The sequence below is a fragment of the Vulpes lagopus genome, chromosome 4, assembly GCF_018345385.1.
Source record: "Vulpes lagopus strain Blue_001 chromosome 4, ASM1834538v1, whole genome shotgun sequence".
In the NCBI taxonomy this organism is placed as follows: Eukaryota; Metazoa; Chordata; class Mammalia; order Carnivora; family Canidae; genus Vulpes; species Vulpes lagopus.
The window spans coordinates 146,688,759-146,711,588 of NC_054827.1; the positions used below are offsets into that span (position 1 = coordinate 146,688,759).

The following is a 22,830-nucleotide window of genomic DNA, read 5'->3' on the forward strand; positions in this document are numbered from 1 at the left end:
TTGAAGTATCCCTTGAAAAGTTGCAGGGATTGGTCTAGATTGGGAAAGAGGGTGAGACTAAGTAAAAGCATGGCAGCTCCAGCCAGGGGCACGAGGATAGAATAGGGAAGAAGCTGGTCCCAGGCAATGGGACTTCCTGGGCAGAAAACTAGTGTGATGGAATCACTTAAAATGCACATCTCATCCCATAAATACAACCATCAGTTCACTCGGTGTCACAGAATCCTCTCTCATATTGTGGATCAAGAGAGATTAATCTGATGTTGGAGCATCAGTCCCAGCTCCCACAGTATGCTGAGACACATATTTTTCTTGAGATTTGCTTTCTCAATCCAAACAAACTTCCTTTGCTGGTGCCCAACTGAAGAACAGAGAAAATCCTGGAGAAGGTGGGGCTTGCTTTGGATGTACCATAATGGAGAGTGTTTGAATCTCGCCCCGACCGCCTTCCTGTTTTCAAAAGTCATTTGATTTGACATGATCATCATTTAGTGCTCTGACAAACGTCCAAGAAACTCGGGCCGCCTCGGACCATGCTGCCACAGTGGACTTTACAAAGCTGGGCTGCAAGTTCCAAGGGAGACACCTTTCATCTTCTCTTTTATTCCTGGGTGCCACACGCAGTGCGGTAGTTTCTCCTGCGTTTGACAAGCTGATAAGTCACTTGTACTCTTCAGTACTCACAGGAATTAAACAAGCCAACCAACCAAATGCTAAATGGAAATATAAAAACCCATCCAAGGCTCCTGGGTGGCTCCAAGGGCAGTTGAGGTAATACAAACAAAGAGGCCCAAAGCACCTCTGAAGGCAGTTTTGAGGTTCTAGCTGGGTGTTACTGAGATTAAAAATGCGAGGTAGTAATCATAATTACAAGGAAAGTATTTTGACCCCCTCTAAAGTATAGCACCTTACAAATCAGTAAGTCATTGTTATGTTCCGGGGGAAAGGAGGCTTTCCAAATCAAATCGAACATCTCCGAACTTAATTGTATTTTTCTTCTAGTAAATAACCTTTTTTTTTTTCCCCCTACAGATTTGGCTGAATGCAAATGAAGGCGATGTTTTCATATTCATAATGGACTTTAGGTTTAACTGTAGCCTAGATTTAACCAGGCCAAGGACTATAGAAGGGGATAATATTTATTATAAATTTTTGCCAAAGATCTTGCTTTGTTTTCTCCCTAAAGTGGAGCTATGCATCCATAACATGGAGAGAAAACAAGACATTCTCGTTGCATGAGATGAGAAGCTCTTTTCTCCAAGGAGGCGAAAAGGCCTAGTACGTCGTACAAATATTACTCGTTGAGAAGTGAATATCCAGATGACACCTCGCTTGTACCAGACAGTCTATTTATAAGACATTTAAAAAACAATCTCGTGGCCCTCCTCTGTGCTAGATTTTATGTACACATTAGAGATACGGAGACTGAGATTGCCTGACACATTCAAGGTCACACAGACAGGATCTGTCTGACTGTTGAAACTGATGCGTTTCTCAGCGCATCACCTCGACCTCTATTTTGTTTTGGTGATGCTGATTCGGGAACGAACGAGATCCGTTCGGCCCTACTGGATGCGATCACGTCTTCAAGCTTCCAAGAGAGATTGTTACAGTTGGGATTAAAAGAAAAATCCCCCTTCAACTTCACATATTTATGAATGTGTCAATGAACACTTTAAGAATGTATCTATCAATACCAAATGTGGTTTTTAGCAGAAACCTTGAAAAAAGTGCAGAATTATCCTCTGAAATATTGCTGCTATTATTTTTTAAAATTGCAAGAAAATGTTCTGCGATTTCAGACCATTTATCTCTGTTAACAAGACACTTTTTTAGTTGGATAGATAATGTACACCCATCTGGTCTGCAGCTTCTTCATTTACTGTGGTAATAATAACTAAAGGCATTTCTCCGTTGCTTTGGCAATGCCCAGGCCAGTCCTCAGCTGCTCCTGCTGTTGATGTGGGCTGCAAGACACCAAGCAAAAAGTGTGACCTGGTTATAAGATGCAGACGTGCCGCTTCAAATGTCATTTCAGTGTCTAGGAGGCAATGACGTCTAAGTGTCAATGAGAGCAGAAACCTCCCCAGGTACGCAGGGAAGACAGAGGAAAGTGTCCAGAAATATTTGTGTGCTCCTAGCAGACACCACCCCATTCTTATATCTTCTGTTTCACGGAGTTCGCCAGGACAAGGTCTACACATTTGCAAAAATGTGTGTAATTCAGATTTTTTTTGCCCGAGTTGTGCAGCCACATAGGAGAATTACAAAGCACTGGACCAACTTTTCACTTGGCTTTCGCTCTGTTTACAGCACAATGAGAAGCGAAGCGTTGAGACAATTTTCTGAATAATTCAAGGTAAAGAAAAAGAATTTGCTTTAATCTCTTTGATGTTCCGCAAAGACTGTTCTTCGGTATCTACATAGCTCCGGCATCTCTCTATTTTCCTTTCTGTATTCACGGAGTTGCATGTTGGCATGGATTTTGCCTGGGAGTTCTAGAAGGGATTTTTAAAAATAAAGTGTAAGAAAGCATGCTTTTTGATCCTGAAACTGCAAGCTACAATTTCCCCCCTTCTCTTTTGTTTTCCTCTTCTTCTTGGGCCTGCTCTCCATCCCATAGTTTTCCCTTCTCATTATTCCCGGAGCCGCGTGACCCTCTGTTAATTGGTTTCATTGAATGCAGCCTATCGAAATACAGTTGAATTCAGAGAAAATCATGTTTTGTTTCAGTTTGACTGAATTGTTTTCTCTTTAACGAGTTGTTTTTGCTTTGCGGCAATACAGCTAAGTGGGGTGCTTGTTCCAGGCCTCTCCTGGCAGGTAAATAGACCTGCCGTGTTCTGCTCACCCGGCTTGTAGGAGAATCTCTGCACCCCAGCTCCCATCAGGCGGGGGAACTGGGAGGTAGAGAGCCAACAACTGGGTAGTTTGAAAATGATGCATAACTATCTGTCCGCTGAATTCAAGAGGGTGTACAAAAAAAACCAAGTCAACAAAATTCAACTAGTAGGAGCTTTGTCTCAAAGCATTTTATTTGTGTAGACAAGGCTACTCAGGGCAGTAAGAGTGACTGCTAAAGGACACATTTTTTTTTTTGTTTTGTTTTTGTTTTTTTTACTTGTCTGAGCAGTTGTTTAAAATAATACCCATGTGAAAACATGTCATTTTTATTTCTCCCTCCAAAATGCTGTTAATTATTTTTAGATAGTGGGCTAAAGTGTCACTCTTTCTTTAAAAAGAAATCAGAGCTTCGTTAAGGTAGAGTTAACATAGAACACATTTAAAGTCTGCAATTTTGTATGTTTTGACATATGTAAACCAGCGTCAGTCCTGAAATTCCAAAGCATTCTGCATCCTCCTTGCTTTAAATTGGCTATGCTTACCCTAATACGACAAGGCTCCATGTGTTTTACAAACTAAATGTCGTGGTGGAATCTAGAGCTGGAGGTGAGCAGATCAGAGACGGATAATAAAGTGCATTCTTTTTACAGATAAGGCAACTGAGGATCACAGAAGCGAAATCTCTTCTTCAAGGTTGAAGATGATTTGAGATACAGCCCAGGCAGGTTTCCTGCTTTTTAGTTCTGTGGCAGTTCTGGATACCCATCTGTCACTTTCACTCTTGACAGGAGGAAAAAAATGTATTTTATATATGTGTATTATATATATATTATATACATATATAAAAAAGGAAGACAAAACTTTTCTCCATTTTATGTTAAAGGCTGATTGGAATGCAATTTTTTTTAAACCAATTTACTCAGAAGTAAACTAGAGAAAAGCCTTCAAATCCCCCTTTAACTTGCACATGTGCCTGTGTGTGTATTTAGAAGGTTACATTCCAAGAAACAAGGTCATGAGACACCCATCCCGATATCGGCAGGAGCCTAAAGAAAGATTTATCAGGTAGGACCTGATTTGTTGTTGTTGTTGTTGTTTTGCGATTTAATAAACTTGTGCTGATCGAGTTAAAAATAGAATATTCTCCAAGAAGCAAACCAAAACATGAAGCACAACATGCAGATCCAGTGGCCCTACTTCTCTTTTTCATTCCTGTTCTGAGGTGTTACTAGATTCTTTGCCAGGTTTTGCTGTTGGCCCTTCCTCTTAGGACAAGGAGCATGGGCTTGGGAGGTCACCTGAGGTTTTAAAAATCACAACTGGGCACTTGGGTGACTAAGTCAGTTAAGCATCTGCCTTCAGCTCAGGTCATGTTCCGGGGGTCCTGGGACCAAGCACAACATCGGGCTCCCTGCTCTACTGCTATCCTCTCTCTGCTGCTCCCCCTGCTTGAGTTCTCTCTCTCTCTCTCTTTCAAATAAATAAATTAATTAATTAAATATTTTTTAAAAATTAAAACAAAAATGAGAAAGTAAAAACCACAATTGGGACCTGGCCGTGCTTAAACTACAAAGTCAGCTCTTAAAAGAAGCATGAAAAGGAGGAAGTAAATGTAGGCATGTTAAGTATTTTCTTTCTGGTGAAAAATGAGCTGTTGTATTTGAAAGTCAGAAATTCGAACCGCTGAAGGAGCACCATGTGTATCTTTAGGTGGAAATTTTCCATCTCTGACATGCAACTGATAGGCGTGAAGTCAGAAGATCAATATTTTAGAATGCTATGAACTAATTCCTTTCTATATTGTGTTTTGTTGCACACAAGGTAATTTTTTTCTGTCCTTAATTTTTTTGCTTAAATCTTGATAATAATTCCTTAGAGGTAACACTGATACGACGTCAAAGTCATATGTAAGCATGGAACCACTATGAATGCTCAGATGTATTAACACAGGAAAATAATGATTCAAAGTAGTTTGAGAAAGTATTTGAGGTAAGGAAAAACATATTCAGTAACTATTAAAAGTGTATTTTATTGTTTTAAGATTTTATTTATTTGAGAGAGAGAGAGAGACAGCAGAATCTGGAAAGAGGCAGAGAGAGAGGGAGAAGCGGGCTCCTTGTTGAACAAGGAACACATGTGGGGCTCAATCTCAGGACCCTGGGATCATGACCGGAGCCGAAGGCAGATGCTTCACCAACTGAGCCACCCAGGTGCCCCTCAAAGTATATTTTATAATACTACTGGAGTATGGCATCCTGAACATCTCTGTTCCTAGTGTATCATTTTGTGATTTTCCTTTTTTCTTTTTTTTTTTTTAAGATTTTATGTATTTATTCATGATAGTCACAGAGAGAGAGAGAGAGAGAGGCAGAGACACAGGCAGAGGGAGAAGCAGGCTCCATGCACCGGGAGCCCGACGTGGGATACGATCCCGGGTCTCCAGGATCATGCCCTGGGCCAAAGGCAGGCGCCAAACCGCTGCGCCACCCAGGGATCCCCATTTTGTGATTTTCCTGAGTGCAAGGACCCATCTTCCCTCTTTACTGCTCTATCTGCAGCACCTAGTACTTTGCTTGAATTGGGTTCTCAGTGATTTTAATTAAATGAGTGAATGAATGATCAGGTTAAATGATTTCCAAGCTACTCTTAACCCAATGGTGACTTAATTGGAAGACTAATCACTAGAGACAAAACACAATAATCCAGTTTGGCCTGAGTTCTCTCTTACTTCATAAATACTAATTGAATATCTTCTATGGCCATGGAATGTTCTAGAGAGTGGGATACAGCCATGCACAAGATAAGCAAGATCCTTGCTTGTTTAGAGCTGCCATTTACTGTTGAAAGATGATTAATGAGTTTACAAATAGTTCCAGACAGCACTACATACAAATTAAAATAGGATAGTAAGATGGAGAGATGGATAGGTGGGTGGGGTGGGAGGGTGAGCAGGGGATAGTCAGCCTGAGTGAGTCCCATTTGAATTGATGGATGTGAAGAAAGCAGCCACGTGAAGCTCTGTGAGAATTGTGCCCCAGGCCAACAAGGGAAGAGTAAGGAAAAAGGCTGGAGGTCGGAATCCAGTAGGAGTGTTCAAGAAACAGAGAAAAGGTCAATGTAGCTGGAGTGGAGTGAGGAGTGGAGAAGTCAGTAAGAGGCGAGACTGAAGGAGAGGGCCAAAGACCAGACCGTGCAGGCCTTAGGAGTCTGCTGCCTTCTTGCTTTTTCTAGCTTTAAATGAGTCTTCTTTCGTTAAACACCAGAGCTCCAAATATATTTTTGTAAGTCTACTTAAAAAGACAAGATTTTTTAATGTTTTTTTTTTAAGATTTTATTTATTTATTCATAGAGACACAGAAAGAGAGAGAGTCAGAGACACAAGCAGAGGGAGAAGCAGGCTCCATGCAGGGAGCCCGACATGGGACTCGATCCTGGGTCTCCAGGATCACACCCTGGGCTGAAGGCAGCGCTAAACTGCTGAGCCACCTGGGCTGCCCCTAAAGACAGGATTTTAAGTAAAAACACAAACAAAGCTATTTTAATGCTTCTTAGGGAATTATGATATTGTGAGATGGACCAAAGAAACTTGTTACTATCATGTCCACATAACTGGGTGGGTATTAGGATCTCCCTCAATGAGAAAGTATTTGATTTATAACAAGGGCGGAAAACTTTTGAGAGTCGATGTCACATACTGTGAAGTTTGAGGGTCAGGAGGCAATATTCTGGATATTATGTAGGTTCCTACATAAGTTGTGTCTGTGTGTTGTAATAACAAATAACATGAAGTTTATCGTTTAAACCATTTTTTAGTATATAATTCCTTTTTTTAATTTTTTTTTTAAATTTATTTATGATAGTCACACAGAGAGAGAGAGGCAGAGACACAGACAGAGGGAGAAGCAGGCTCCACGCACCGGGAGCCCGACGTGGGACTCGATCCCGGGTCTCCAGGATCGCGCCCTGGGCCAAAGGCAGGCGCTAAACCGCTGAGCCACCCAGGGATCCCCTAGTATATAATTCCTTATATAATTATTCATGATGTAACCATGTAAAAAATGTAAAAACCTCCTTAGTTCATGGGCCCCGCAAAAACAGGCAGTGGGGTCGGAGTTTACTGAGGGCCATCATTTGCCAACACCTGGTTTACAAAACATAAGAAATACTCTGTGAGAAAAATAATTGACATTGGCACAAAAAAGCACGATGTGTTTCGGATCCAAATAGCTTTTGATTTAAGCAGTAATATGAAAAAAGTGAGATGATTCTTTTTTATTGAACAGATCCTATTAGTTTTGAATGTGCCAACTTAATAAATACTGTTTGAAGAAGTTCACAGCATAAATATTGACAAATAGAGTTGATGCCCACGACTGGGTTACATTTTACGAGTCACCTTGGCTCGGTTACAGAGCTCAGTTATTCAGTCATACACTCATTTAAATGTTGCTGTGGAGACATTCTGCAGATGTGATTAACATCCCCTATCCAGAGGGAACAGCCAAATGTGAGTGGGCCTCATCCAGTCCATGGAAGACAGAAGAGCAAAAACAAGTTTCCCAGACAAAGAAGAATTGTACTTCAAATCTTGCCCGAGTGTCTAGCCTGCCAGCCTGCCCTACCAATTTCAGACTTGCCAGCAATGCCCTCAGCCAGTGATGTGAGCCAATTCCTTAAAATAAGGAATATTCCTTACATAGCTGTATGATTTACTCATATATATAATCATATATGATATACAAATCATGCATTTATTATATATAATAAATTGTGCATGTTTTGTATGTGATAATGTATGACATGTGTATTTGTTCTCTGGATGACACGATGCCCTTAGTGTGTTTTGAGTCTCAGAAGATTAAAAGTTGCTGTGAATTTTAGGGTAAGTTCCTACTATTTAGCTTTTAGTTTTCAAATTTCAGCTTTGCCATCAATGATAACATAAATTTGGTCTGGAGGTTATGAAGGCCTCCGGTACTGAATTTAGAAAGTGGCCAAAAATTTGGAAAGTGACACCCTAAGTTTTTTTTTTTTTCAAACCTTACATACCACATGTCTGCGAAAAGCCCTCAGTCTACAAACAGAATGTACAAGTGTTTGGTGATTGGAGTCACTCTACACATAAGTCTTTATCTGTATGTTTCCTCCCTTGGCTTTGTAAATAAATCAAATCAATCCTCCCAGTATAGGGTATGGGAGCTCCTACCCCCAATTGGTAATAGAATGCCATAAAATGGCTAGATCTGTTACAGAGAGAACTGTTCTCTCCTCATTAACTCATCGCTTCAGAGAACTCAGTGCCTAGGGGAACCCTCATCTTGTATCAGGGTTTCAGGCTGTGTGATTTTTTTTTTTCCCCAAGAATTGAATGATTGTGCTATTGGGGAAATAGCATCATCTGTGACAGATAACTTCTTTATTGGGGAAGATGAGTAACAGTGACTGTAGCACTGGTATCATACTTAAAAACCTAAGGTGGTAGAAGGATGATAGTGGGTAGCACCCAACACCTGTCCATAAAGCTGATGATTCATCACACCCAGATAATTTTGTGGGAATAATGCATTCATTGTGTCATGGCCACCGAGTCTTCTCAAGTTTAATAGCTGCTGCAGACCCATGGTGCAGTAGAAGCCTCTGAATTAAGATGATTCAGTAGGTTCCAATTCATCCTAAATAAGTGGCTGTCTAGATAAATGAAGTTCATCAAATTGCAATGAATACCATATAACAACCTTGCTGGGATTGCATGCCCCTGGGACACGGACCGTGTCTAACTGTGTGCTCTGCAGCAACTCCTGTGCTAGTGCTTTGCAGTCCGTGTTCAATAATAACAATATGACAGTGTGTTTGCCCTGAGTCATTTTATTTTTTATCAGCAGAGTTAATGCCTTAACTACATCAATTAAGTCACTTAAATTCAACCAGTTAATGAAATGCCCTTATGGAATGCGGCCTTGGAATCATTTTTTTTTTAAAGTAGCAACAGAATGAAACAAAAAAAATCAGTATAAATTATATCTTATTTAGTTTATTAAAAATAAAAAGACAATTCTGATTCAGGTTTTATTTTAATTAATGATCTATATTGATGAGGTTGCCTCAGCCAGGCATGATTCTTTTTGCTTGGTAATTTTTCTCTAACACACTGGGGGATACCAGGCCGGTGACACAGTGTGGTAAGAGGAGCTGAGCTGTTAGAAAGTGATCCAGGGTGCTCACTCTTGAATGCTTGGACATGAGCTAGTGGGGCAGTGCCCCAAAGTTGTGGGCAGGAGGAGGGACTGCGCTCAAGTTTACCATCTAAGGGTCAGGCCCTCCTTCCTTCTAGTAGAAGAACTGCATGCTTTCATGGTGCTAGAGACTCCAGGGGCAGACGATGCTTATAGACAGCTGGTACCCCCATTCAGACCCTCTGGTGGCAAGATGCCTGTGCATTCTCCATAGACAGGACTGCTTTCTCATACTTGCCATAAAAATGACGAGTGAGGAGTGGGCCATAGTCCCTTCCCTGGAAGGCAGATCTGTGTGACATGTACAGCCACGTCCTGGTTCTGACCTAACTGTCTGTGGGGTGATGGGAAGATCAAGTAGACTCCTGTCTCCCCTGTCTAGCTAACCCTTGGCTGATATAAAGTTTCCCCATTCTCCAAATATGACTGCTCCTTAACCTCTGTAGTATGATTATAGAATCTATTGTGACTTTCATTGGCAAGATGGGGCTGACCAGGATGGATCCACCTTGGGCAGCACACAGCCTACACTGGCCTCTTGAGGCTTCATTCCTAGAAATTGCTTCAGTTCCCATAGCCCAGCAATTCCATTTCTTTAAGATAGAATGTGCCCTTAGAGCCAGGTAGGACCATCTCCTTAATACGATGGTTTCCTACAGGGCACCCTGTTGCTTTGCCACTTAGAGTTGAGGGTAAACATGGCCACCCCAAGCATTCCCTTTAAAATCTTCTTCACTCCACTTCACCATCTACATGGGGCATGATCTACTGCAGTTTCTTCCTACATTGGTTTCCCTGCTGTGACAAGTTGTAGAGCCTCCTTTTGTTTTGTTGACATGGGGCTACTCCTGGGCCCTACGACATGTACCGAGACTATGTTTTCTGTCTTGATATATCCAACAGGATAATGGAGTTTGAAAAAGGGAACATATTCCCTTCAGAGCCCAGATCACAACATTAATATATATTTACATTTTAGAAATGCTTTGTGGTGTGGAGGAAAAAATAATGGATTTGGGATTTAAATATGCGATGTGAACTCCCCACTATTTGGTAAATCCATCTTTCTGCCTCTCAGTTTGCAGATCCATGTAGTGTGTAGCAAGAAGTTAAGAGGGTGGGCCTGACTGCTAATCAGGTTCTCCTGGCAGGTTTGTCTGAGAAGTAAGTTGCTGTACTGAGAATACCTTATAACATTAAGTTGGGTTACAGAGGTGTTTCTTAGTAGATGGTCTCTCAGGTAGAAGATAGAAAGAGTATCATCCCCCATTAAAGATATATAGCGGGATCCCTGGGTGGCGCAGCGGTTCGGCGCCTGCCTTTGGCCCAGGGCGCGATCCTGGAGACCCGGGATCGAATCCCACATCGGGCTCCCGGTGCATGGAGCCTGCTTCTCCCTCTGCCTGTGTCTCTGCCTCTCTCTCTCTCTCTGTGTGTGACTATCATAAATAAATAATAAAAAATTAAAAAAAAAACTTTTAAAGATATATAGCAACTAAAGCATGGAAAGGTGAAGTGACTTGATCAAAGTCCTGGCTAGTGAGTAGCAGCTGAAACTGTAACCCAGATTTTTCATCTTTGCTTTCCATTATTTCCCCAATACACTTCCTTTTCATTTCTCTCAGGAAGACTAAGACTATGGTAGGACTCATGATTAGAAGAAAATACAAAACCTGGAACTACTGAGATCCTCAGATTCTGAGAGTTACTCATTGGCTGATCATATCCCACCACAGGGAGTGACCAGAGGAGTTCTATTGTCTTCACTTTATCATTTTCTTTTGATCAAGACAAGTTCCTTCTTATCTCAAGTTTTTATTTTTTTTTATTTATTTTATTTTATTTTTTTTTAAAGATTATTTATTTTTTATTTTTTTTTAATTTTTATTTATTTATGATAGTCACAGAGAGAGAGAGAGAGGCAGAGACACAGGCAGAGGGAGAAGCAGGCTCCAGGCACCGGGAGCCCGACGTGGGATTCGATCTCGGGTCTCCAGGATCGCGCCCTGGGCCAAAGGCAGGCGCCAAACCGCTGCGCCACCCAGGGATCCCAAGTTTTTTTTTTTTTTTTTTAAATGCTCATTACCACTTATTATCACTACTTCTTACAACCAATGACATTCATTTATTCATTTACATAACATATTTATTGAGTGCTTTCTTTGTAACAAACATTGTTCTGGGTGCTAGGGATGTATCCACATACAAGATAAACAGGAATGCTTTTCTTCTTAAGGCTAACATTCAAGTGAAGAGAGATAGTATGACATGGTGATAAAGACTAAAAAGAAGTAAATCAAGGAAGGGGATAGGGAGGATTAGGGTTGGAGCTATAATATGAATGAGGTGGTCTGGTACAGATTACTAGTTCTCTGTGTTCCTTGGTATCTGAGAAGCTTTCCAGCCCCTTGCAGTTAGCCTGGCCCACCTACTTGTTTGGACCAATAGGTTAATAGTGAAAATGATGTGGTTATTTCCACTGAGGACATTTCAGAGAGGCTGTACATTCTCCATTGGCCATTCTTCCTTTGCCACTGAGGCCATGAGAGGCTCTATGCTCCAGATAATGCTGATAAAAGATGGCAGAGTCTTCATCAACCTGGCTCCGGCAGTGATTGTGTGGGGTACAGACACTTGACCAACCCACTCTGGACTGGACACATAATGTGATGAAAAAAATATGTGTTTTCTTTGGTAAGCCAGTGATAAAGTGTTAGTCTGTTAACCACTCATATTACCTACTTTATTCTCACTAATATAGTTGCTTACACAAGAACTCTCTGAAAAGATAACTTGTGAGTCCCTATCTAAATGAGGCAAGCAAGTGAGCAGATTTTTCACCTTCAGATTTCAGTTTTAAAATGATCCTCAAAACAAAACAAAACAAAACAAAAACCCATGATCCTCCATCACTATTTGCTTAATGCCACAGGGTCTTATAACTATCAGCACAGGGCTGCATTTTTTTTTTTAATTGAATTTCCAACATTGTAGAAATTCAATACATCTTTGAAAAATGAATGAATAAATATATAAATGACTGAGTGAATTGCAAAAAATTGTTGGAACACAAAAAAGGTAACCATTACTGTTATTGCGTTTAACATTTAATCTCCTTTTTTGTCCTTGTATATCTTGTTCTTCAAATAAAACTGATAATAGATATTTATTTAATTAGGCTCTTTTGATTGGCAGTGATGTTAATTATAAGATACACTTGGACATAAGGGAAACAAGAGTTATACTGGAGCTGAGGAGCTGCTTATATGTCAGTTTTATGACTACTGAGGCATAGTTGATGAAAGCTAATAATGTCTAATATTTATTTATTGAAAAATGACTATGTGCCAGTAATGCATTAAGGCTTCACATGTAGTTAATCCTCATAATGGCTCTAAAGGTAGGCCCCATGTTTCCCCGTGTTAGAGAAGATGAAATGGAGGTAGAGAGAGGTTAAATAACTTGCCTAAATCCCACAGGTAGTTAGTGACAGAGCCAGAATTTGAGCCCACCTACTCTGATCCCAGAGCTGAATGGTTAACAATTCTATTGTATGGCCTCCTCCTTGACCATCCTACCTCCAGATGATCTACCAAAAGTTGCAAGGTCCTCAGCAGAAAGTTTCGTTGGTCTCAAACTTATGCTTTGCTGTTCATGTAATTCAGCTGCTCCGAATACGTTAGTTTCTTTCTGGGTTTATCTGCTTCTCTCACCATAGACCCATTTATTCTTTCTGTCTATAAATCTGTCTGAATTTTGCCACTTGGCCTGTAGTCTCTTTTCTCATAACCTCCATGACCCTTCATCTTTTGGTCTTATACCATGGCTTCTGTCTGTAAATCCTCTCAGTTTCAATCTTTGTTATTGACTCCATAAATCTTTTAGAACTCAAGCAAGAGTCCATTAAACTCTTGGAAGCAGGTCATATTTAGGCACCATGACAGTTATAATTTCTTGCTCACCTCATGGGTCACCTATATTGGGTTTTGCTACCAGTGGTGTGACCATCTGTGACCAAGGAAGCTAAGCCTTATGGTAGAAAAGAATGTTGTCTAAGGAGTTTCGGAATTAAGGCCTTGACTGTGACTGTTTCTTAGGAAAGTCTATGGGCATTGCAGGAATTCCAATTAATACATTTCCATGATTGTCTATGATGATTCAGGCATCACACAAGGCACTTAGACACATTGGATAATATAATTATGATGCTTAAAGGCAGGCGGGGCCATTATTTCCATTTTACAGTGGCAAACTGAGTCTCTAAACTTGCCCAATGGTCCATGGCTAGAAAAGAGCAGAGCCAGTATTCAGACTCCCTTGGCATTTTTACTACACTAAACCAGAAGGTTCCTTTGCACATGTTTATTTTATTTAAAAATCTCTGCTCCCTTTCTACCTGAAGTAAATAGAACACTTGAAAGTCACCACTACTGTCAATATTAGAGACATGTCAAATGCTGTCACTTAGCCAGAAAGCTCCTTCAGAGTAACTATGTAATATTATACAACATGACAAGCTCTTATCCACGGTGGCAACATTAAAGCCAGGCGCATGTGGCTTGTGCAAAACCCCAAAGCCATTAGTTGAAATCCCAGGACCAGAAGGCTGAAGAACTCAGCACTGAACCCAATGCAGTCTCAGCCCTGGAGAGCAGAGGCCACTCGGAACGGGTAGGTTATTTTCATTCAAGGCGAAATGTGTGCCAACATTCAGCTTTCTGTTCTGGAGCTAGCTGGGCACGTTATCTTCTCAGTGTGGATTGGATGAGGGAAGTGAGAAGCAAACAGCAAATTCTTGGCAGCCAAAGACAGGCAGGCTGGGAGAGAGGAAGGGAGAAAAGCTGTCAGGGGGCTGTGGAGGAGTCATTTGACTCTCGTGATGTTTTTGCCATTTTAATTCAGTCATCAGCCTGCTGTTTGCAGGCTTCATATTTTCTTAATAAACAAAAAGTGAGAGAGAATCATAAGAATGAAGAAACTGGAAGAGGTCATCTAATTTTTTACCTTTATCCAGACTGTCAGTGCTACAGCCAAGTTTTTAGCAGTTAAGATACTTTTAGGAACAGGAATGTCCAATTTAGAAAAAAAAAATTTAAATAACATAGATTATTAAAAATAATTCATAATTCTACATAACTCAAAGACCTCAAGTTATAATAGACTTAAAGTAAGGTTGGCTACGCATACTTCTCTATTTTTGCTTTATATAGTATTAGCTTAATCTAACAGTTGATTTTTTTCTGTTTATAATATGGCAGCCAGTAGTGTCCAGACTACATGTTTCCTGGTTCCAGAATAGAGACTACAACTCTCAACAGTTCTCCCAGAAGAGCAAAGGAGATTTGCTTCCTTTTTTTTAAGGATTTTATTTATTTATTCATAAGAGATACAGAGAGAGAGAGAGAGAGAGAGAGAGAGGCAGAGACACAGGCAGAGGGAGAAGCAGGCTTCCTGCGGGGAGCCCAATGTGGGCCTCGATCCCAGACCCCGGGATCATTCCCTAACCCGATGGCAGGTGCTCAACTACTGAGGCACCCAGGTGTCCCAGATTTTCTTCCAAAAGCCCCAGCCCAGATATCTCCGGTCTCATTTTCAGACCTCGAGTCGCATGTCCAGTCTCAATCCAATTACTATGGCCAAGTGAGTGGGGTTTGCTGATGAGCTTAAGTTCATTGAGAATCACCCTTGAAGCTGAGAATGAAGTCATTTCTTTTTTAAAAAAATAAATTTATTCTTATTGGTGTTCAATTTGTCAACATACAGAATAACACCCAGTGCTCATCCCGTCAAGTGCCCACCTCAGTGCCGTCAGAAAGGGAGACAGAACGTGAAAGAATGAAGTCATTTCATTCCAACTGCGGGCTAACAGTGGGAGGAAGGGTACTCTTCCAGAAATCTATGTTCCACTAGGGGAGGAAATATGCTAGGGTAGCCATAACAGATCTCAGGGGGCCCTTGTCAGGTATCAGATGGACCTTTGCACATCTTCTCATTGAGCTTGTTGTCCCTAGTCTTGTCTCTTTGGTCCATCTTTGGTACTGCCCCTGAAGACAACCAAATAAAATGTAAACAGCTCACAAGGCATACCAGGTCCTTTATGAATCTTGTAGATTCTTTTCTAGCCACACCACACAATGAACTGGGTGAAGTTCCCTAAACATTTTTTTAATCTTCTCCAGTTGGCTGTGATTCTTCAAAGTTGAACTCCACCATTTCCCATGAGGGGACTTTCCAGACTTACTATCTTGGGTTAGTTTCTCCTACTCTGTGCTTTTAGGGCAAATCTGAGTTTATACTCCATCATAGAAACATCCTACAGTATTGATTTGCTTGTTTTTTCTTTCCCTCTCAAGACTGTGAGCTCCCTAGAGGAAGGATCCATAGCTCTGTCTCCTGAGATTCTGGGACTTCACGTGGTGAGCACTATAAGCACTGTCACTTAATGCATGCTTGCTGAGTGCTTGTTATTTGCTTATAAACTCTGCTATGTGGTGCCAGGCACAGTGTTACCAGGAAACAAATTCAACCCTGGTTCATACTGTCTTACAGCCCATTCATTGAAAGAATTAAAGAATAAATAACAGAATGTGAGTAGGAGTATGAGGCATCTTTCAGCATCCAGGAGGTATATTGAAGAGAACATGAAACTCATCTTCCTCTATGGGACCTCATTCTTGCTCTGCCTCTCTGAAGTGCATTTTTGTTACCTATAAAATAAGGAGCTCCTTGAGGCACCTGGCTGGCTCTTGATCTCAGGGTTTTGAGTTCAAGCCTCACCCTCATGTTGGTTGTAGAGATTACTCAAATAAACCTAAAAATAAATAAATAAAATATGAAGCTTTCTGATGCTTAACATTTGTCTCAAAGTTAATTATATTTTTAAGTACATTCTACTCCATCATTCTTCCTTTGTCTTCCAAAAAAAATAGAGGGGGAAGAGAGTTAATTTCGCCCTAATTTGTGGGAACACCTGGAAGAGCAGCAACCGTGCCAACTCTTACGAACATCTAGTTGCCATTACTTTAAGCAGGTAAGTGTTCAAACAGTGGATAGCCCTTCCCTGGAATACTGGTCTATTTTCTTGGGTGATAATTGAGAATCATATTTAATACCAACTATTGATGCCAAGGTTGAAAAAAAGAATATTATATTAAGTGGAAATTTAGTGAATTTAGTACCAATCTAAATCTCGCCTTGCTCTTTTGCCAATGCTTTATTTCAACTCACTGCCAAATAAACTTGCACCTGGTTTTTAACTAATATTTAATGTCGGAAAGCTCTAGGGACATAATTTGCACTAGTAGCAATGATACATTAACCTAATTAATTAAAAGCTAGCTTATAATTAAGAAAACAAGTGAACAAAGGACATTTTTTGTGATGCAGTGGCCTCAATTTATTGTCATCCCCCCTTTTTTGTGCTCACTTACTAATTCTCAGAATTCAATAATCTGCACTGGGTATCCCTGTCATTAGTATGAATTAGCAACACTCCATCGTAATTCACTGAAATTCACCAGAGACAGAGTTTTGATAAATGGAGAAAGGTTTTCACAGAGATCAGTGTGGTGAAGCCAATTTATAGGAAAACTGGGTCCCTTTGGTAACTAGGTCCCTCTCCTTTTCCCTAGCTTGCATCCCCTGCCATCTTATAAAATAAAAAGATAAAATAAATGAAATCCTTAAAAAATCACTAAATCTGAAACTAGATTTTAATAAACAACATTAATAAAGAGTGCATGATGAGAGTAAGGACTTCTAATCAATCCAGACAGATAAGATCACAGTCCTAATTGCATTGGCTGTTATTTCCTTTTCATTTACTTGTACCAAATGGAAAATAAAGTCTTGAGATGTCTACAAATGGAAATTAAAATAATGGTTTTCAGTGATAATTTGATAGGAAGTAATTGGCCACCTGAAGAGAAAAACCCTCATCGTGGAAATAATTACAAATAATTGGTTACTACAAGATTGGACTATATTTGATACAATCAGTACAATAAATACTCTTAACTAAAGATGCCAACATGGAGGTTGGGGGTGGTGGTGTTAGCAACCATGTAAATTGGAGACAATAAAACCATTTGTAGAGTGACTAGTTTGGCCTATGGATATGATTTATTTGGCCAACAAAATTGTTTTGAACTATATTTTAATTAGCTATCAATACTTAAAGATGGAAATCCCCCGCCCCCCCAAAAAAAAGATGTATAGATTTTCTTTTGAAAGAAAAATTGAAATGTCAGACAGTACTGGGCTTCTGTTGCCATAATGGCAGCAATCCGAGAGTAGATCCTGGAGCCACCCACAGGCCTAGTAGATACCTCATGCAGATAGAGGCCCACCTAACCCTTGAAGATGCATGAGTTTGTGACTCCAGCTCTAATACTATCCTGTGTTTATATAAAACTTCAGACTTTTTTAGTCTGTTCACTTTTCTTGATCCATAAAATAACTTATAGAATAAATACGGTTTATATAGAAAAATAAACTGAGGCTTTGTTTAAGAGGCTCACCCAAGGGCACAGTCAAAAGCTGAAGAAGCCAGGACATAAATCCAAATCTTTTGGCTTTTCTAACATTTCAGCTGATCCCTGCTAACTCTTGCCCAAAATCAATTATGAAACTTCGTTGGAGTAATGAATGCACTCAGATGAAGTCATCATCCTCTATTTGGAGCCCAAAGTGCTAACATTGATATCTTGGATGAAACAATGTGTTTTAAGTGAGAAATACCAAATGGCTGAGAAACAAGATATGATTTCAAAATCTGACCCATAGAAAAATTTCTAGAAAGTTTCTTGGGATCATTTATTTAGATAGAAAAATAACCAATTTGAAATTTCCACACCTAAAACTGAGCCTATGTGGTTTTTCACAGGGGAAAATATGTATCTATTTCTCACTGGGTACTTGATTTTTTCCAACTCATATCATTTTACTTTGGTCTGTTTTTGGGGGAGATCAGAACCTTCAGCAAGTTGAGTATATAATGTTCTAAGTAGAGCCTCCTATAAATAAAAGTATGTGAAATATGACATAAATGGTAATTTGGAATCTTTAGAAACTTCTGAGAACATTTTCAGCAAACATGATTGAATAGAAGGAAGGTTTGTGTTGAACATTTACTTGTTAGGTAGGTTTTCTTGAAATCTTCTCAGGGTCTGGTGTTAACCACATGTTCAGGGATATCTGGGCATTGATTGTGCTATTAAGTAATAGGATTTGTTTACTGATTCAACTTCATGATTCAGAAATAACATCTCAACAACAATTTCTTCATATTTTTATTCTTTTTTTTTTAAAGATTTTATTTATATATTCAAGAGAGACACACAGAGAGGCAGAGACACAGGCAGAGAGAGAAGCAGGCTCCGTGCAGGGAGCTTGATGTGGGACTCATCCGGGTCTCCAGGATCACACCCTGGGCCGAAGGCAGACGCTCAACTGCTGAGCCACCCAGGCGTGCCATTTTTTTATTCTTTTTATTTTAATGTTTCTATTTATTATTTATATTTTATTTTTTAAAAGATTTTATTTATTTATTCATGAGAGACACAGAGAGAGAGAGAGAAGCAGAGACACAGGCAGAGGGGGAAGCAGCCTCCATGCAGGGAGCCCAATGTGGGACTCAATCCCGGGTCTCCAGGATCATGCCCTGGGCAGAAGGCAGACGCTCAATCACTGAGCCACCCAGGTGTCCCATTTTTAAAACCAAACTGAATGAGCACCCCCATAGCAAAATGGATATGAATAAACAATTTTTAAGAGAATATAGTAATGTTGAAAAAGAATTCAGCATTACTAGATAGAAAGAAATATAAATGTATAATATGCAATTTCAACCAAATAATAGTGATATATTATTAATTTCCTACTAAGCAGATAAGGAATTTTAAAAATTACCATACCCATTGTGTCCAAACTTTGGAGGAAACTGGTATCCTTTTACAAACATTCGTATGAAACTAATCTGTCTGGAGGGAAAATAGTACTTGTATCAAAATTCTCGAAAATGTGGAAGTAGTTTAAACTGGTGGTAGCACTATATGATTTGGAATTTATCATTTGGAATTAATTAAGGGTGAATACAAATATTTATTTATAGGGATGGCAATCATCACATTGTATTGTATCACTAAGATAAAATAATAATAGACTGAAAACAAATCAAATTCTTAAGTATAGTGTATCAGATCAATTATCAAATATCCATACACTTGAATTGCCATGCAATTCGAGAATATTGTAGGAGATATTGTAGGAGAATATTTAATGATACAGAAATATGTTCTAAGTATACGTAAAAAAAGTTTCTGAAGATGTATAACATATAATCCCGTTTCTGTGTCCACACAAATAGCTAAAGTTAAAAATGGATGGTAGGATGCACTTGAAGATGTTAACCATGCCTGAGTGATGGTAGCATGGATGGTTTTTATACGCGTGTGCTAACTTTTTTTTTTCAAAATTTGTTTCAAAACTGTATATAACTTACATAATTAATAAAAATAGAATTGAACATTTTGAATACTGCCTGAATATTACTGATATTCATATGAATTCGTTTCATTCAAACAAAACATATTACGTTTCTTGGTAAATTCAATAAACCCCCATTTAAATGGCACAATCCTATATTATGTTGATTCAAAATAATCAGGGATTATTCAAAGCCAAGCTTCTATCACACCTGGCTTGGACCACCATAGGATATTCCTAACTGGCCGTGTCATTCCACTGCTTAAAACTCTTTAATGGCTTTCCAATGCATTCAAAATAAAATCCAAATTGTTTGCATGACTGTTAGATCTAGTCCCTTGTCTGACTCTTTCATCTTATCTCACACCACCTTTCTTCCTTCCAATCACCATTACATTATTTCTCCAACAAACTAAAAATCTTTGTGTGTTAGGGACATTGCACCTGCTGTTCCTTCCTAAAATGTTTCTCCCTTTCTCTCCCTTATCCAGGCTCTTTGCAAGACTGGCTCTTTTTCACTTTCCACATCTCAGCTCAACTGTTACTTCCTGAATAAGGAGAAGTCATCTTCTGAAGAATCCCTCTGAGGAATCAACCTGTCTTGCAGCCTTTAGAGAGCTTTTCACTACATCAAATTTTCTTGCTTGGTTATTGTTTCATAGTTATTTAATACTGATTATTTCTTTAATACTGGTTTCTTTCCCTCAAAGTATAAGCAGAGATCTGCTTGGTTGGTCCCTAGCAAAAGAAAGGTGCTTTGTATGTTGAAGGTGTTTAATAACAACAAGAAAAGTTTGCCTCTAGAAGTAGAAGGGTTTCTATGAAGTAACACATCCATATCCTTGGAAAGAACAGGAACTGAAGGATGGCCCCAGATCCAAGGTGAGGACCTCAAGTGCTGGAGTTGAGGAAGTCCACCCTTTGCCCAGGAGGCAGTGTTGTCACTCATTCCCCTCTTCGCAGCTCATCTCTATACTGACATCTATTTTTTATGGAACTTTAGGCAGCTTGGCTTCTTGATCCTCTACTAGTTCTGTAAATTTTCCTTTCTTCAGAGTTTCTGCTGACTCATTTCTCACAATTTTGATTTGCATATAATTCCTCACTGTTAGAGATTGCTATAATGCAAAAAGACCATATCAACATTGTGCTGCTTATTTTTTGTGTAATTTTAAAATACCTTATTAACACCAGTATTAATTCCAGTATTTTAATACAAATAAAAATGTGATTGCTATCAGCTTCTACATGAGTGCAACCCAAGATAAATATAAGGCAAGCCACATATACAATTTCAAATTTTCTAGCAACCATATTTTAAAAAGTAGAGAAAAACATGTGAAATTAGCATTAATACTATATTTTATTGAAACAAATATTCCAAAATATTTTTTTCAGCTGGTAATCAATGTAAAGACATTAAGGTATCTTTTATCATTTTACTTGTACTAAGTTCTTGAATCCAGGATGTGCTTTACACTTATGGTAGATCTTGCTTTCGATTAACCACATTTTGAGTGCTTGATAGCCAGATATGGTTGGAGGCTACTGCATTGAGCAATGATGCCTCTACTTTGTATCAGATTCTGTTCCACCTAAAGGAAACTAAGGTTATTCTGGCCTTTTGGCCAGGAGTGTGGTTGAGAAATATGGCTCTCATTAAGATAAATAACAATGTTCACAGTGTTGAAGGAATGGCAGTGATGAGATCCTAAGAAATGGATTTGGTCTTATGAGGATAAAGGAGGGAAAAAAGAGGGAACCAAGCAGCAGGAGAAAAGAGAAGGTTAAACTTTAGAGAAATAGCTTGAAAGTGGGGCCTGAGAGAAATTCTCTACCTTTCCCCTGTCCTTCTCCATCCTTTCACCTCAGCCTTTTACTATTTACTTTAAGGCACCTGTTATCATTCTAAGCCAACCCTATCAGAGTCTCCAGAATTTACTATGGACTCAAATAGATCCTGGTGTGTATGAAAATGATTAATAAACATGAAGAAAGATGTTTACCTCAGAAAGAAAAATAAAAAACATCAACAAAATGCCTGGGAAGAATTTTAAATAAGCGAGGAATAGAACTAGAACACTTTCAGACTACCACTTGGTTCCATTAACCTCTCTGTGTACCTCTCAAGTTTTAAATGATTCAGATTGTTTTTTTAATGGTGAAACAATGATATCATAGAAAAAAAATGACAAGTGTTTTGGTACTTAAAATATCATGATGCATTCCAATGTGGGCTAATAAAATTGATATTACCACCACTAATCTCAGCTGGCCTCTTGTCTCAACTCTTATTCCCATTGCTCAATGATGAATTCTCTCTCCACTTCTTCATTCAGACAACTTAATGAAAAAAAAAAAAACTTACTGTCTCACTTTTTGCATTTGGCCAAATCATCATTTGCTGGCCTATTTCTGGATGGACAATTCTTGCGTCAGATCATCCAGTAGTTCAACCAGCTGTGACGAAGAGAGACAATGTGACCCCTATAGAACTGTGGACAAGTAGGCATAGTAAATGATATATTTTTCAGCATACTTGTGCACGGGACAATGTGAGTGGTCAACTGCTTAGCTTTCTTCGAGGCAATACAACGTTAGTTGATGACAGCATGGGCTGGGGTAGGGGGAGGGATCAGAGAGAGTCAGATTTCCTAGGCCCCAATTTTTTCTAAATATTTTATTTATTTATTCATGAGAGAGAGAGAGAGAAAGAGAGAGAGGCAGAGACACAGGAAGATGGAGAAGCAGGCTCCATGCAGGGAGCCCGATGTGGGACTCGATCCCAGGACTCCGGGATCACTCCCTGAGCCAAAGGCAGATGCTCAACCACTGAGCCACCCAGGCATCCCTCTGGGCCCAAATATTGATGCCATTGAGAACCAGCTGAATGTACTTAGATAAGTTACTTGATCCCTCAGAAAATCTCCCATCTATATCACAGAGATACTAATAGTATCTATCTCTTGGTTGTTATGAGGACTGATAGAACACATGAAAGCTATTTGAATAGAGCCTAGCATATAGCTAACACTATATAGTATTACTTTGTCCTCTTTCATTTATTCGGAGTTAACCATATAACCTTGGCACACTGTGCTTTTGTTAATCTTCCCAATAATTAGAACAATAGGTTTTGTGATCTCCACACCACCTATGAGGCAACCAGGGCTAAGGAAGTTTAAGCAGCCTGCTTAAAATCACACAGGGGGTAGGACCTGAGATGAAGGCTGACTAATTTCAAAGGACAATTTGTCTGTTTTACTAG

At 39.4% G+C, this 22,830-nt stretch overlaps 1 long non-coding RNA gene across 1 annotated transcript; it reads left to right on the forward strand.

The window, feature by feature from the left end:
• Positions 1-2,076: 2,076 nt before the first annotated feature.
• LOC121489852 lies at positions 2,077-21,823 on the forward strand. Its single transcript, XR_005987436.1, has 5 exons — positions 2,077-2,214; positions 2,314-2,359; positions 15,431-15,493; positions 16,007-16,107; positions 20,054-21,823. It is a non-coding gene; the product is annotated as an uncharacterized LOC121489852 (long non-coding RNA).
• The last annotated feature ends 1,007 nt before the right edge of the window (positions 21,824-22,830 follow it).